The sequence below is a fragment of the Protopterus annectens genome, chromosome 4.part0 (genome assembly GCF_019279795.1).
Source record: "Protopterus annectens isolate FY-2018-M chromosome 4.part0, PAN1.0, whole genome shotgun sequence".
NCBI lineage: Eukaryota > Metazoa > Chordata > Ceratodontiformes > Protopteridae > Protopterus > Protopterus annectens.
Genome location: NC_056733.1, coordinates 1,528,229,728 through 1,528,242,227, shown reverse-complemented (window position 1 = coordinate 1,528,242,227; position 12,500 = coordinate 1,528,229,728). Strand labels below are relative to the sequence as shown.

Genomic DNA, 12,500 nt, shown 5'->3' with positions numbered 1-12,500 from the left:
GACAGGATACGTAGCATTAGTATTTATCTGACAGGTTAGCAGCATGATATCAAAGATAATTGGAAGAGCCAGGTAACTATCCATGCACATAACACATGTAATATCCACCTCTCTACTGTCGTTTGCAAGCAATAACAGCTGTGCATGTGTATATGTTATGCAAATGTGTAGTGACCCTTGTTACAGGGCTGGGCCAAATGACGATGTGCACACCTACATAGAGTGGATATTGAGAGTACAGACACACTGGTTGAACTACCAGGTTTGTGTAGCCCAATCTCTCATTGCCAACCTAACAGCTGCCTGCACATACTGTATGTAAGGTAGTGCACAGCACTGGTAGTAAAACAGGTTGGATATCATCTTTAACTCCAGTGTAACATCTGCAGTAGGAGTGTAAGATGTAGGAGCCAGCTGCCCATGTGTAATAGCCACATCATAGGTGATGGCTTATACTATCTGATTATATCCTGATCATGTTGATAGTGGCATCAGAGCCTATTGATACATGACTCTGTTTGGAGAGTAGGTGTCTGTGCCCAACAGAGCTCATGGTCCTGGTGGATATGTGAGTATATACCCAGAGAAGGAACATACCTGTAGACACTTGCATCATCTGTAATCAACTAACAGGATATGGTGTGCTCCTCAGAGGAGGATTGCTGCTAGAGGTAGCTACAATGTTTCCATACTAGCCAGTGTTGTCACGTCCATAACACAAATATGTACATGTGAGCAACACTGTCTAAAACATCTTCATAGGCAATACCTAAACTAAATACAGTACTTGGTATTTATAGTACTGACTGCTCATACAGGCATGTCCACTAGTCAGCTACTGGTGTTTCCTAATGTCAGCTTTGTGTATGTGGCCATCCTGGGGGAATGTAATCTCTGTGCCATGTACACTGCCAGACCCACCTAACACCATGCCCCATGCATTGTTTGGGATGCAGCTATAGGGGTAAGCTGGAAGGCAGCTCAGTCTACAGCCATGACTGGACTGGACAGCCATGAGGTGTAGGTTAACACATGCAGCTCATCAGCACAACCAACACATACCCTTACAAGAATACAGTAAGGACATCCACACACACCACCAGAAATCACACCTATTCACAGAAGCTTCTAAGTATCTGGCCAAACAAGTCACCACCCAAGCAGGATGAGACAGACACCAAAATACACAAACTGTATGACATAGTTTGCATAATTGTGCCACACCTCTGAACACATGACTGGAAACATGCCCAACAGTACTCATTTGTGAATGCAAACTCTAGCACTGATACACACCGACCTATATGAGGGCATACATACTGTCAGCTGCCTGTCTGCCATGATTAACCACATACTCATACACTCAGACCACCTTATGAACTATACACATGGCTCTGGCATATTCCATGTTATTGTGCAGGACCTGTGATGCAGTAGCCTGGACTGCATGGAAACACACGTAGGAACTATCAGGTCTTGTAGCCCATGCAGGTATGTCCCAAGGCCTGGGTAGCATTCTGCCATTGGCCAGAATGATACTGCAGTACAGGGACAAAAGGATTGTATTCCACAATTGTCTAGTGTAGTGGTGCCTGTCACAGGGTATCCAGTATCTGTCGTCCTGGGATAACATGATTGACAGACCATGATGCTTTGCCAGACAGGGCCTGCACCTGCCACCCCTGGGAATCTGGATACTGCCTAGGGCTCATGCTTCTCCTATAGTGCCTTCATCATGCACAGTTCAAATGAGTGTCCACTGCTGTTACACGGACAGCCAAGCAATAAACTGCGGGTCTCGCTACACAATGATACATGTCAGAAACACTATAAGGACACACATATGTCAATCCCTAACATGGAGAACATATCTGTGAAGTGGCTGAGGCATGTTTCAACGCACTGGAGAGCACACCTGCATGACCATGTTATAACACATACCTCACCTCTTGCCCATTATCCTTTATTGGAACACATGGGCCGCAGGTATGTCCATATTCCTGCAGGATATGCACATCCCCATGCTAATTGCACTTGCATAACATCAGATGCATTATGCTGAGCAACTACCTTTGTGCCAAAGTGGTATTCAAAATGCACCTTGAGACAAATCACCCACCAGGCCGCAGACTTCCCAACTGTCATAATGTGCTGTAATGGGGAAGATTAGGTCTGAGACAGAACATTAAAAATGGCTACTCTCAACCATTCCATTATGAACTGGGAAGACTCCTCATGTACCAAGACCTACACCCAATGTATGTTGGATTCACTCGACCCCACTGACCTGGATCACAGTAGTCACAGAAACAGGGCTAACAGTATGCTAGACATAGTTAGTCTCCAATGCCAATGTTATGTTTCCTAAGAACAGAGTGGTGAGTGCCATGGCATCCATGCAGATGGACAATGCATGTGCAAATGCTGAATCCTACACAAATGAACCTTAAGCAGTCACATATGTGCAGTGATTGTGCCACTGAAACAAAACCAGGATTCAACCCAACACATACAAGTAGGCAAACAGGTGGTACCATGCTTTAAACTGTACCACAGAAGGTAGTAACTGTTGCAAGAGTGAACACATGAGTGTAGGTGATCCCTGGTCGGCCTCAGTAAGATGCAGATACACCATATAAAACCAAGCAAAGCTACTGTGAAACTGATCAGCCACATATTATGAGGCCAAGAAGAGAGCATTCTATAGCTGTGTCATTAATCGTAATGGCAACGACAAGACCTGCCGTGCTGCACAGCACTATGGCATGGGAAGTACTGCACCTACAGAACTAGCATCTAGCAATAGGTCTTGGAGAACCTAAACCCACTCTCACCTCTCCTCCAACCCCAACAGGTACACTTAGTAATATATCCTTGTACACTACAGGGCCCCTGTACTAACGACTATGCAGGTGCAAGCTGCACCCTCTAAAGCCATATGTACAGCTTTCATGGGACCTGTCAACATCCCAGGGTGTATCATACACAAATGTAAGAACATTCAGCTATCCACATACACATCATGTTCAATCATAGCTCCATGTCAGGCTGTGTACACACCGAATGGTGCACAGCAACAGTTATCACACCACACAAAGGGGGAGACACCATTGATAATGGGACATAATGCACAAGTACCCTGCGGAGTCTGGTCTGTACGGCCATGAACCGTGGTCAACATAATTGATGTACTTGGTACAAATGTAGATGACAGTAGGGTTGATTCACACTGCATGTCATGACCTTGCCAGGTCATGGGACACCATCACCCATACTGTCTTCCAGCTTCACTCAGTAAACTGGGTGTATATTGCTATGTCTACTGGACTGCTGGCAGAACCCACACTACAGAAGGTGTCTGACGAATACACGCACATCAAACCATTGCCAGCCATAGTAATACCGGGTCATTCCTGGTACTCCCACATAGACTAACACAGATGGCATCAGCCTATTGATGTTTGTAAAGGACTATGAACTAGGAGCAATAGTTGACTCATTGTGTGCTGTGTTCAACATACAGAACGGCCTTAGTGTGTCAGATGTGTGGTGTGTGATGTATGGCCACAATCTGACAGCTAAGTATTGCATTGTCATCCCCTATGTTATAAACCCTGTACCCATTAACTACCACCTAGGCAGCGGTCAACATAATGGCAACTGTGTGTATGGGATGCAGCTGGTCAGTACTTCCCTTTGAAAGTTACGTCACCACAAAATACAGGTAGTCATATGTGGCACCCCTAATCATGACAGGGTGCCGTCCAGGAATATAGAGATAACTGCTCAGCTATACTCAACACCCATGTGACCCATAATAGATCACATATTTCCTTTAAGGGTTATTGCTCATGTGTAGATGGCCTACACTGCCCTTCACAATCCCTAGCTGCACTATGTAGCATGCAGCCTACCCTGAATAAAGCCATGTCCAACCCAGAGGTGTTGAACATGCTACACTTAATACATCCTGATCCCAAATAAACACATACATCATAGACATCCACCTTTCTAGTACAAGGATCAGAGCATGCCTGACAAATCCCTGCCCCATACACTTAACATAGTCTTGCCATACTATGCATCCCTGTCCAGTGAAGCTGCACATTGCCCCTCTCTGTGACATGTTGTGATGACCCCATGCCAAATATATCAGTAACCATGAGTATCAGTTCTGAGGCACTGCTTGAACTGGCCACTGAAACTTACCTGTCTGTTGCCTGCAGCTAGGTAACCTGTCTGCCTAGGTTCATAAATGGACCAGGTCATATAGCCTACTAGATCACTATGACCATACATGCTATAGTTGATATCCAACCCTGCATATACCAACAGGCTAGCTATTGCCCCATGTGTTTGGCAAAACACATACATGCTTGCAGGTTTGCAGGGTCACAAGTCATGTCCATAATGGCTATGTATGACTATATATGTGGCATATACACAGCATTAAGATTGATTGCATTAATGTGAACACATCCAGGCATGTGTTGATAGGTAAACACACCACTACAGGCAAACAGACATGCCCACATCAAGACAACATCCACATGGTGTATGAGCAATGTCATCACATGAGACACACATATATATGATGATAACATCACATCACCAGTAGGTGTCAAATGTGTGTGACCTATACATGTCAGTGGTATTAGTGTCATGTAGATTTACAAAGACATATTTGCAATCTTAATAAATGTGATACACATGTATGTTCAGCTGTACTGCTGTACTTCTCTGTGAGTTACTGTGACCTCTCTCCATCATTATGTCTTCCAGGTATGTCACATAGCGGACTGCCATTGTACAGCTGCTTGGAGGATGAGGTCCTCATCCCATACCTCCTCGACAACTACATGATGCTCTTCAGCCATGTGCCACAGGATGCACAGCAGTGGGATGCCCTGTGGGAGGAACTCTGCAGGAGGGTAAATGATGTTGGCAGTCACAGTCGCACCTATCACCAGGTACACAAACAATGCACTGACCTGATAAGATGAGCGAAACAGCGGGCTAATGCATTTGCCAGATAACAAGGTGCAACAGGCGAGGGGGCCAATCACCCAGCCCCCAGTCACATGTACCGAGGAGCTACTGGCCAACGTGGGAACACTTGCAGACCTCCATCCACAAGCTTTAGCTGGTATTGTGGAGGTGGGTGTATCTCAACCACCGAGCCTAGAGTTGCCTGGTAAGTCACTACTGGACATAAAACACAACTATATATCACATAGTTACATGTGTTACTGTACAATATGTAATGGAGCACCATATGCAAGGCATGTATGCAAACATGCCACATACTATAGTCTGCTACTCTATGTATGCACAGATGTGCATACTCCATAGTATAGTGTATTGTACTGGCTTATGCGCTAACATGGTCATTGCACCCTGCAGCTGTCACACAGGTGTGGATAATGATCTTACTGCTGTGACAATCCTGTTTAGGTACCTCTGTCATTTTGCAGTGACAGCAGCCTGTGTCAGGTGATACTGTTATTATTTACCAAGCTTGATAATGCACGAAACATATTAATAGCATGCTATCTGCCATAACACATGTACACATAATGTATGGTGGTCATGTTAATGGACACTGGTCAGACCTGCAATGCATCACACGTTTTATCTATGTGAAACAATTGAAGACTATATGAAACATCTACACTAAACCTTCCAAACTGTCATTGCCAGATGTGTGGACAACAGTGAATACAATGGTGGAGGTGTGTTCCACTGTAGGGACAGGTACTACATATCAGCGTTACACATGTTGGGAATACAAACAGTTCTATACAGAGAACATATGCGTGCACACGCACTAAATGTGTTGGAGCTGGAGTATGCCCGGCCTACAGGATACTCCCTTGTGGAGTATACCCTTGCTATGAATGTCACACAATGTCATGTGCTATCAGACATGTCCATGACATGTAGTGGGCTGACTGCAACACTGCTCAACTATCCTGCAAAACATGTCTCACATCCCAAACATACCACTGTTTGTCTGCATAACCCTGTCCTCAGTGGGGCATATGACATTTATGGGTGTATGTCATATGGGATAACACTGACATGTGAAATAAGATGGTCATCACAACCATTGGACAGAACATGTGCACACATGGCCATGGAGGATGGCCAGAGACATGAAGCAACACACACAGTAGAAGTGATGTACATGTGTGTGCACCCTGTTGTACATTGGCTCGACACAATACAACTATGGCCTTTGTGTAATGGTGATATTGCAGATTTGAAACACTAAACATCATACAGGCCTGTGCACAGCTTGTGCAGGCATAACATGTAACCACCACATAACATGTCTCGAACATCTGGAGTGTGTAACGACATGGAAGCATTCACCTATACAGTATCCCAATATATACATGTGTTGCACAACGTACACATATTTTCACATCAAGCCACAGATACAGTACATTCACCTTGCTGGTGTCAGACGTCACTGTCTTGCCTGCTCCTCGTGTGTTTAGTTACTCAGATGGCATGTGGGACATAGAGTAATTGTAAGTTAGCCATGTGTGGGCATAGTTGCCAGGTATCAGTAATATGGTTGCAGATGTGCAGGGGTGTCAGCCGTATACCCTTCTGTGACCTGTGTCACACATTCCATATTAGGATTTATTGTGTATACACCTTGGTGACGTGGGTCACATTCCACATTAGATATGTATTGTATGTAAACATAGTCATGGCTATGAACTGTGTCAGTAGCTCACACTGTATAGCAATTGTGAAGTCACATGATGCCCTGCAATGGCTATGCACATCAGCACAATGTGCAGTATGTCCCTGCATATTTGTAGGGTGGACAGCCAACATTGCATCAGTTGAAGACCCATGTTAGTATAACATGTCCCTGCATTGGGACACCATTACTGTACTCTAGATTGGAAAGGACACCATTGTGTTACATGTGTATGCATGTCATTCAACACGTCAGCAGAAGACATGTCATACTACATGTGATTGGCAAGGTCATACGCCACACAGCAGGCAGGTGTACTGTAAATCTGTGCTGGTCTTTGGCACCATTGCAAAGTAGGGACAGCCATGTTAAACATGTGTGTACAGCCACATGCACAATGTCTACACTCAGCTCAGGGGTAGGCGGAATAATGTTGAACAGGCATGCACTGCTTTTGGGGAGATATGCAAGCTAGGGCTCAGGCACACATAGTATGCAGTTGACATACCCTACATCTCGTGTCCTCACACATAGGGGCGATGGCCAACACAGAGCATCAGTGGCAGATATACAAAGGTCAGCGATGGTCTGCCAACATGCGGTGTATATTGCACACACCATGGCAGTGCAGTGCAATGGTGCAAAGTGCATGCTTTGTATTGCAGGTATGGGGTATAGGCTACTAACACAAATGGTGCAATACAGGTATGTATGCTAGCCACCACTATAATTATGTAAGGTACATGCCGTCTGCTATAACACATGCATGCTGTTGTGTGCGACTCCGGGATGTATGATAACTACCACTATAAGAAACTATAATTGTCGAAGCTAAATGCCATCTGCCATATCACCTGCATGTAGCATGTGTCAGTGTGTCAAAGTGTGCCAGTGTGTGTCAGTGTGTGTCTGTGTGTGTCTGTCTGTGTGTGTGTGTGTCTGTCTGTGTATGTGTGTGTGTCTGGCTGTGTATGTGTGTTTGTGTGTGTGTCTGTCTGTCTATGTGTGTGTGTGTGTGTGTGTGTGTGTGTGTGTGTGTGTGTGTGTGTGTGTGTGTGAGTGTCTGGTATAACTTGTAATGTACAGTTCTTGTCTTCTCCTCACAGGTGTTGATATAAGTGTGTTGCCCTCCTGCGGTCCACCTGATGTCAGTGTCCCTACAGACTCTAGCAATGATGATGATAGTATGATTGAGGCACAGGCTGGGTTGACAGGGGCTGAATCTGTGCCTTTGGTTGCCATTCCACCTGTCGCCCCCTCATCCTTGCACATAGTTCCCCTGCCTGCACATATCCCATCACCACCGGCCATAGAGGAAGGACAGTTGGCAGGTGCTAGCATGGAACAGGGAAGTGTGGTGACTATGGAAGGTGTACCTGCACACCATGATCAGTCAACAGACTGGTGATGTCCCATGCAGGCATGTGCTCAGCACTGCTCATAGGAGGACCATTGGCCAATATGCCCCTGCGAGACCAAGCACATCAGCTGGAGTCACCAGACGCATGTTTTGGACTGTAATGGAGGCACAGGCACGTGCTGAAAAGCACAACAGAGAAGGTCTGAGGCATCAGAGGGCTTCTGTCCATTCATTAACTGACAACATCCAAGCACTTGCAAATGCTCACCATCATCTTGCAGATGTTTTGGATAGACAATTGGGTGACATGGTGGGAGTCCCTGACTGTATCATGTCAATCCTCAAGCGTGGAATGTCTGTGCTGGAACATCTGGTAGGAGTGAGGCATCCCACACGTGGACATAGGTCAGCTACATCACCTGTTAAAGGTCTAAGTGAATATACTACTGCACATGCCCACTCCCATAGTGGCGGTAGCAGCAGCAGTGCAGCTGGTGCTGTGCAGTTCACACCAGGACACAGCAGGCCATATGGTACCCAATCTGGACCTCTGCCTGGTAGTGTCCATGCAACCCCTGACAGGCACAGGTCACGTGGCCGTGGCCAGACACTGTGACCTGTGAAACCTGCCTTGTACAGTCTGCAGCTGTCAATATTATCTCTGTGTAGGCCAGCCACATGCCAGACCTGTGTGCATGCATACACACACACTTGAAACAAATGTAGGACACCTTAACACACACACGCATAACATCCACACATGCACAATGATATCACAGGCCCTAACACACACGCATGATGTCATCCAATGGCACAGCCTAGGCTTCTGGCAAACATTATCGCCCTGTGCATATGATGATGCCTTTGCCACATCCCTGTTATCCACACCATCAGTGCAGGGACATGTTCATATGGTCTGATGCACAGGGTGAACATACTAGGTAGACAATTGTAGATTAGTATTGTTGAGTAGTGTTGACAGGCAGCAGACATACCATGTATTACAATTGTAGAATGCATTTTGTACATTTGACAGTATGTATCATGTGTAACAACACTAACAGCATGTTGATCCTGACGTTCTGCCTTCCTCTTTCAGGTGTAGTGGCATGTGCAGGGGGATATTGTTTTTTGCAGGAGTTCCATATGTACATATTGACTACTCACAGGTCAGTATGACAATACCTGCATGCACATTGTAGCTTCCACATCACAGTTATATTCTCCCATGTTTCATTTATGTTTACTGTTCTAATGATCCAAGAGCATGATAGCTGTGTAGTAAGCTACTGTGTTCAGAGACGTCACATCCATAGTGGGTGACATCACAGGTATAGTTACCTGGAGCGCAGAGTTGGTAATAGAGTGGTATGCCAGAAAACAATGGTAAAGGCCAGTGGAAATAGTGGCTTCTCAATGGGAAGCAGTAATACCCACTGCCATGATAGCATGGAAACACAGACACACCCACACACTCAGGGATTCACAGACACAATAACACACACTCTGACACACACACACACACAGTCACCAGTGTTAGGATGAGAACCCCTGCCTATGTGCATATCATCATTATAGTACTACACAGTTACAAGAAGCGCCACAGAGATTATACATGTACAGGTAGTTGGAATGGCCTAAGATTGAGGACATTGACAGGGATACTACAGTGCAGTGAGTGTATGTGGGGGGGGGGGTACATCAGTAGGCTATGTAACAACAGGTCACACTCCAGGGAGTACATGTTAACAGGCAGTTAGTATGCTCATCTACAATTGATGATATCAATGGGAATGATAGATTGCTTTGAGTGGATGGGGGGAGGGGGCATTTACATTTCACTATGGTAAAATACAGCCTCACTCCAGGAACCAGCCATACACACACACACACACACACACACACACACACACACACACACACTGGCATTCACAAAGATATACACCTATGTCACACACATACAGACACTTTACATGTGTGAGGTTTAACCACCTGCCTATGCCTTTCTTTCTACACTTCACTCTGTACTGGTGTCAACAACAGTGTTCAGGAGAGTGATAACATGTGGAATGTATTCCCAACCATACATGACATATATGGACACACACCCACACATGCCAGTACTGTGAATCAACCACCAGCCTATCTCATGATAGGTACTACAGAAGTACAGCACTATTGCATCCAGTACAATGCTTACTGACTCTTTCCTTTGACAACTGTGCTGATATATGCACAATATATGCACAGGGGAGGTATTACTGTTACAGATGTCATGAGGTTTGCCTTCAGAGTCAGCCTTACAGCATTCTGCATTGTCTGTCTTCCACTTCAATTAACAAAACCTGACCTTAGCAGGCACACAGGTTATTGTAGGACTGGTTGTAACACACCAGTGAGCTGTCCTTGGTAATCATTCATCTGCAAAGAAGCCCCACCACTTAGTAATCATGTACAAACATATGTCCATACCTCATGAATGGCTTACTGTACTTAGAGCATATCACCATATACAGTTGGCAATGTTGAGGCTGTATTGCAACAGCATAATGTACTAAGACAACAGTCACCTTCAGACATCAGACACTGCACGCACATGAAATCTACACAAACAACAATATATGTACACATATGCGGTCTACATCAGTACATGTACCAGCAGGTCAAGAGGATACATTCCACACCTTCCCCACGGCATGTGTGAAACATAGCCAAGCATTACACCATAATGGATGTTGTATTCATGTACTGGTAGGACACTACCACTTTCACCGAGTAGCCAAGTGTACATATATTACAACAGCCCATATCAGCATGACACACACAGCAGTATTCCATGTCATGCTCCTACAAACTGTTACTTGACAGTGCCATGGTGAAGCCAGGGAACTGTAATGGTCAACAGTGAGCACATCATATTTGCCACACACACCTCATGTTTACTGGAAGAGTGCCAGCAATGTGCTTTATTAGAGCTAGGCAGTACACACATTCAAGCATGTGCCAGGTCTGTGGCTTGTAAACATCTAACCCCAGCATGTATTGGCTATTGTGGTACTAAGCCTAATGTCCAGACAGCACATAGCATGCATGGGGTAAATGTAGGAGCTGTGGCCACACATGGCTGCACATGTCATGAACTTATCACCTGATACTACTCAGGAACATACAGAGCAGAGCTGGATTTCCCTGAGTCTGTCAAGACAGGCCTTGTGTAGGTCCTATGGTCCTGTTATTTGGGTATATTTGTAGGAATTGCAATAGGTGGACATGTCTAAAGACATACATACCACATGGGGTGTTGTATGATATGATAGGTGTCATGGGTGATCAGAAGAGAGGGGATATTACCTCTGTCAACATAGATATCGAACCTTATGTACTGTTAGCATGCTATCTGCCATGTGCATGTGTTTAATGACTGTAGCAACCTGTATATAGAAAGGTAAATGGAAGCTATGGTAATGTAATTGATGTTGTATGAGTGTGGGATGTACATATCCAGGCATGTACAGTTAGGTCATATCCAATCATGAGGGTGTTGTTTACTGGTGTGCAACAACAGTCGACCGTGTTAATGCTGACCATAACTGAACTGGTTACAAACAGTGGTATTATTGCATTGCATAACACATTATGCAGCTGTGTCTGTACATGGGTACTTTGCACAGTTGATGTAGGCCTAGGTACAGTCCACCAATCGAGGATCATCTGGTGGTCTACCATACTATGTCATACCACATATGGATGTGTGTTGGTAGTCTGGGAACAAGGTGGTGGATGTATATGAGGATGCAACCTAGAATGCAGCATTTGCCACTGTTACCTGTACCAGACTCATCTGTGATGTGTTATGTCAGAGTAGTGGTCTTTACATGTGAGTAGCCTTTATGAATATGTGTACACCACCACCTGGAATGGTCCATACCACTGTTATGGCCCACATGTCTGGATCTGCGTTATATGGTGGTTGTGCAATTTTGCACTACAGAGCCTTCAGCCAAGTGTTCCTCACTGCACAGATGTCAGTATTCCCCACTGTAGGTTCTACATTGAGCAAATTGATTACTAAAGTCACACATCTAGCATGGGTTAGCATAAGTATCCAATGCAATTGTCATGTAGGTGTCAGGGTGTTACTTCTGTGTGTAGGACATTTGCCTTTTAATGCAGCTATATGGGTAAATGTGACCTAGGTATTATCCACACACACGTGTAACATGGATGCATGTGCTCTGTGTTGAAGGCTCATCATTCAGTCATGACAGCCTGGAATGACAGACACTGGACAACCTCATAATAACAGCAGGACATTGTTTTGGTCTAGCAGTTGCCACCCATACCATGACATCACTGCAAGTGGCATTAATGTGCTCGGTAGCAAATGTCCCATGTAAGGGGATGGACAGCAGCAGAACTTGT

At 45.1% G+C, this 12,500-nt stretch overlaps 1 protein-coding gene across 1 annotated transcript in view; it reads left to right on the top strand.

The window, feature by feature from the left end:
* HTR4 (5-hydroxytryptamine receptor 4) overlaps positions 1–12,500 on the top strand; it is a 3,476,249-nt gene that overhangs the window by 372,728 nt on the left and 3,091,021 nt on the right. The gene's annotated exons all lie outside the window — the stretch shown is intronic.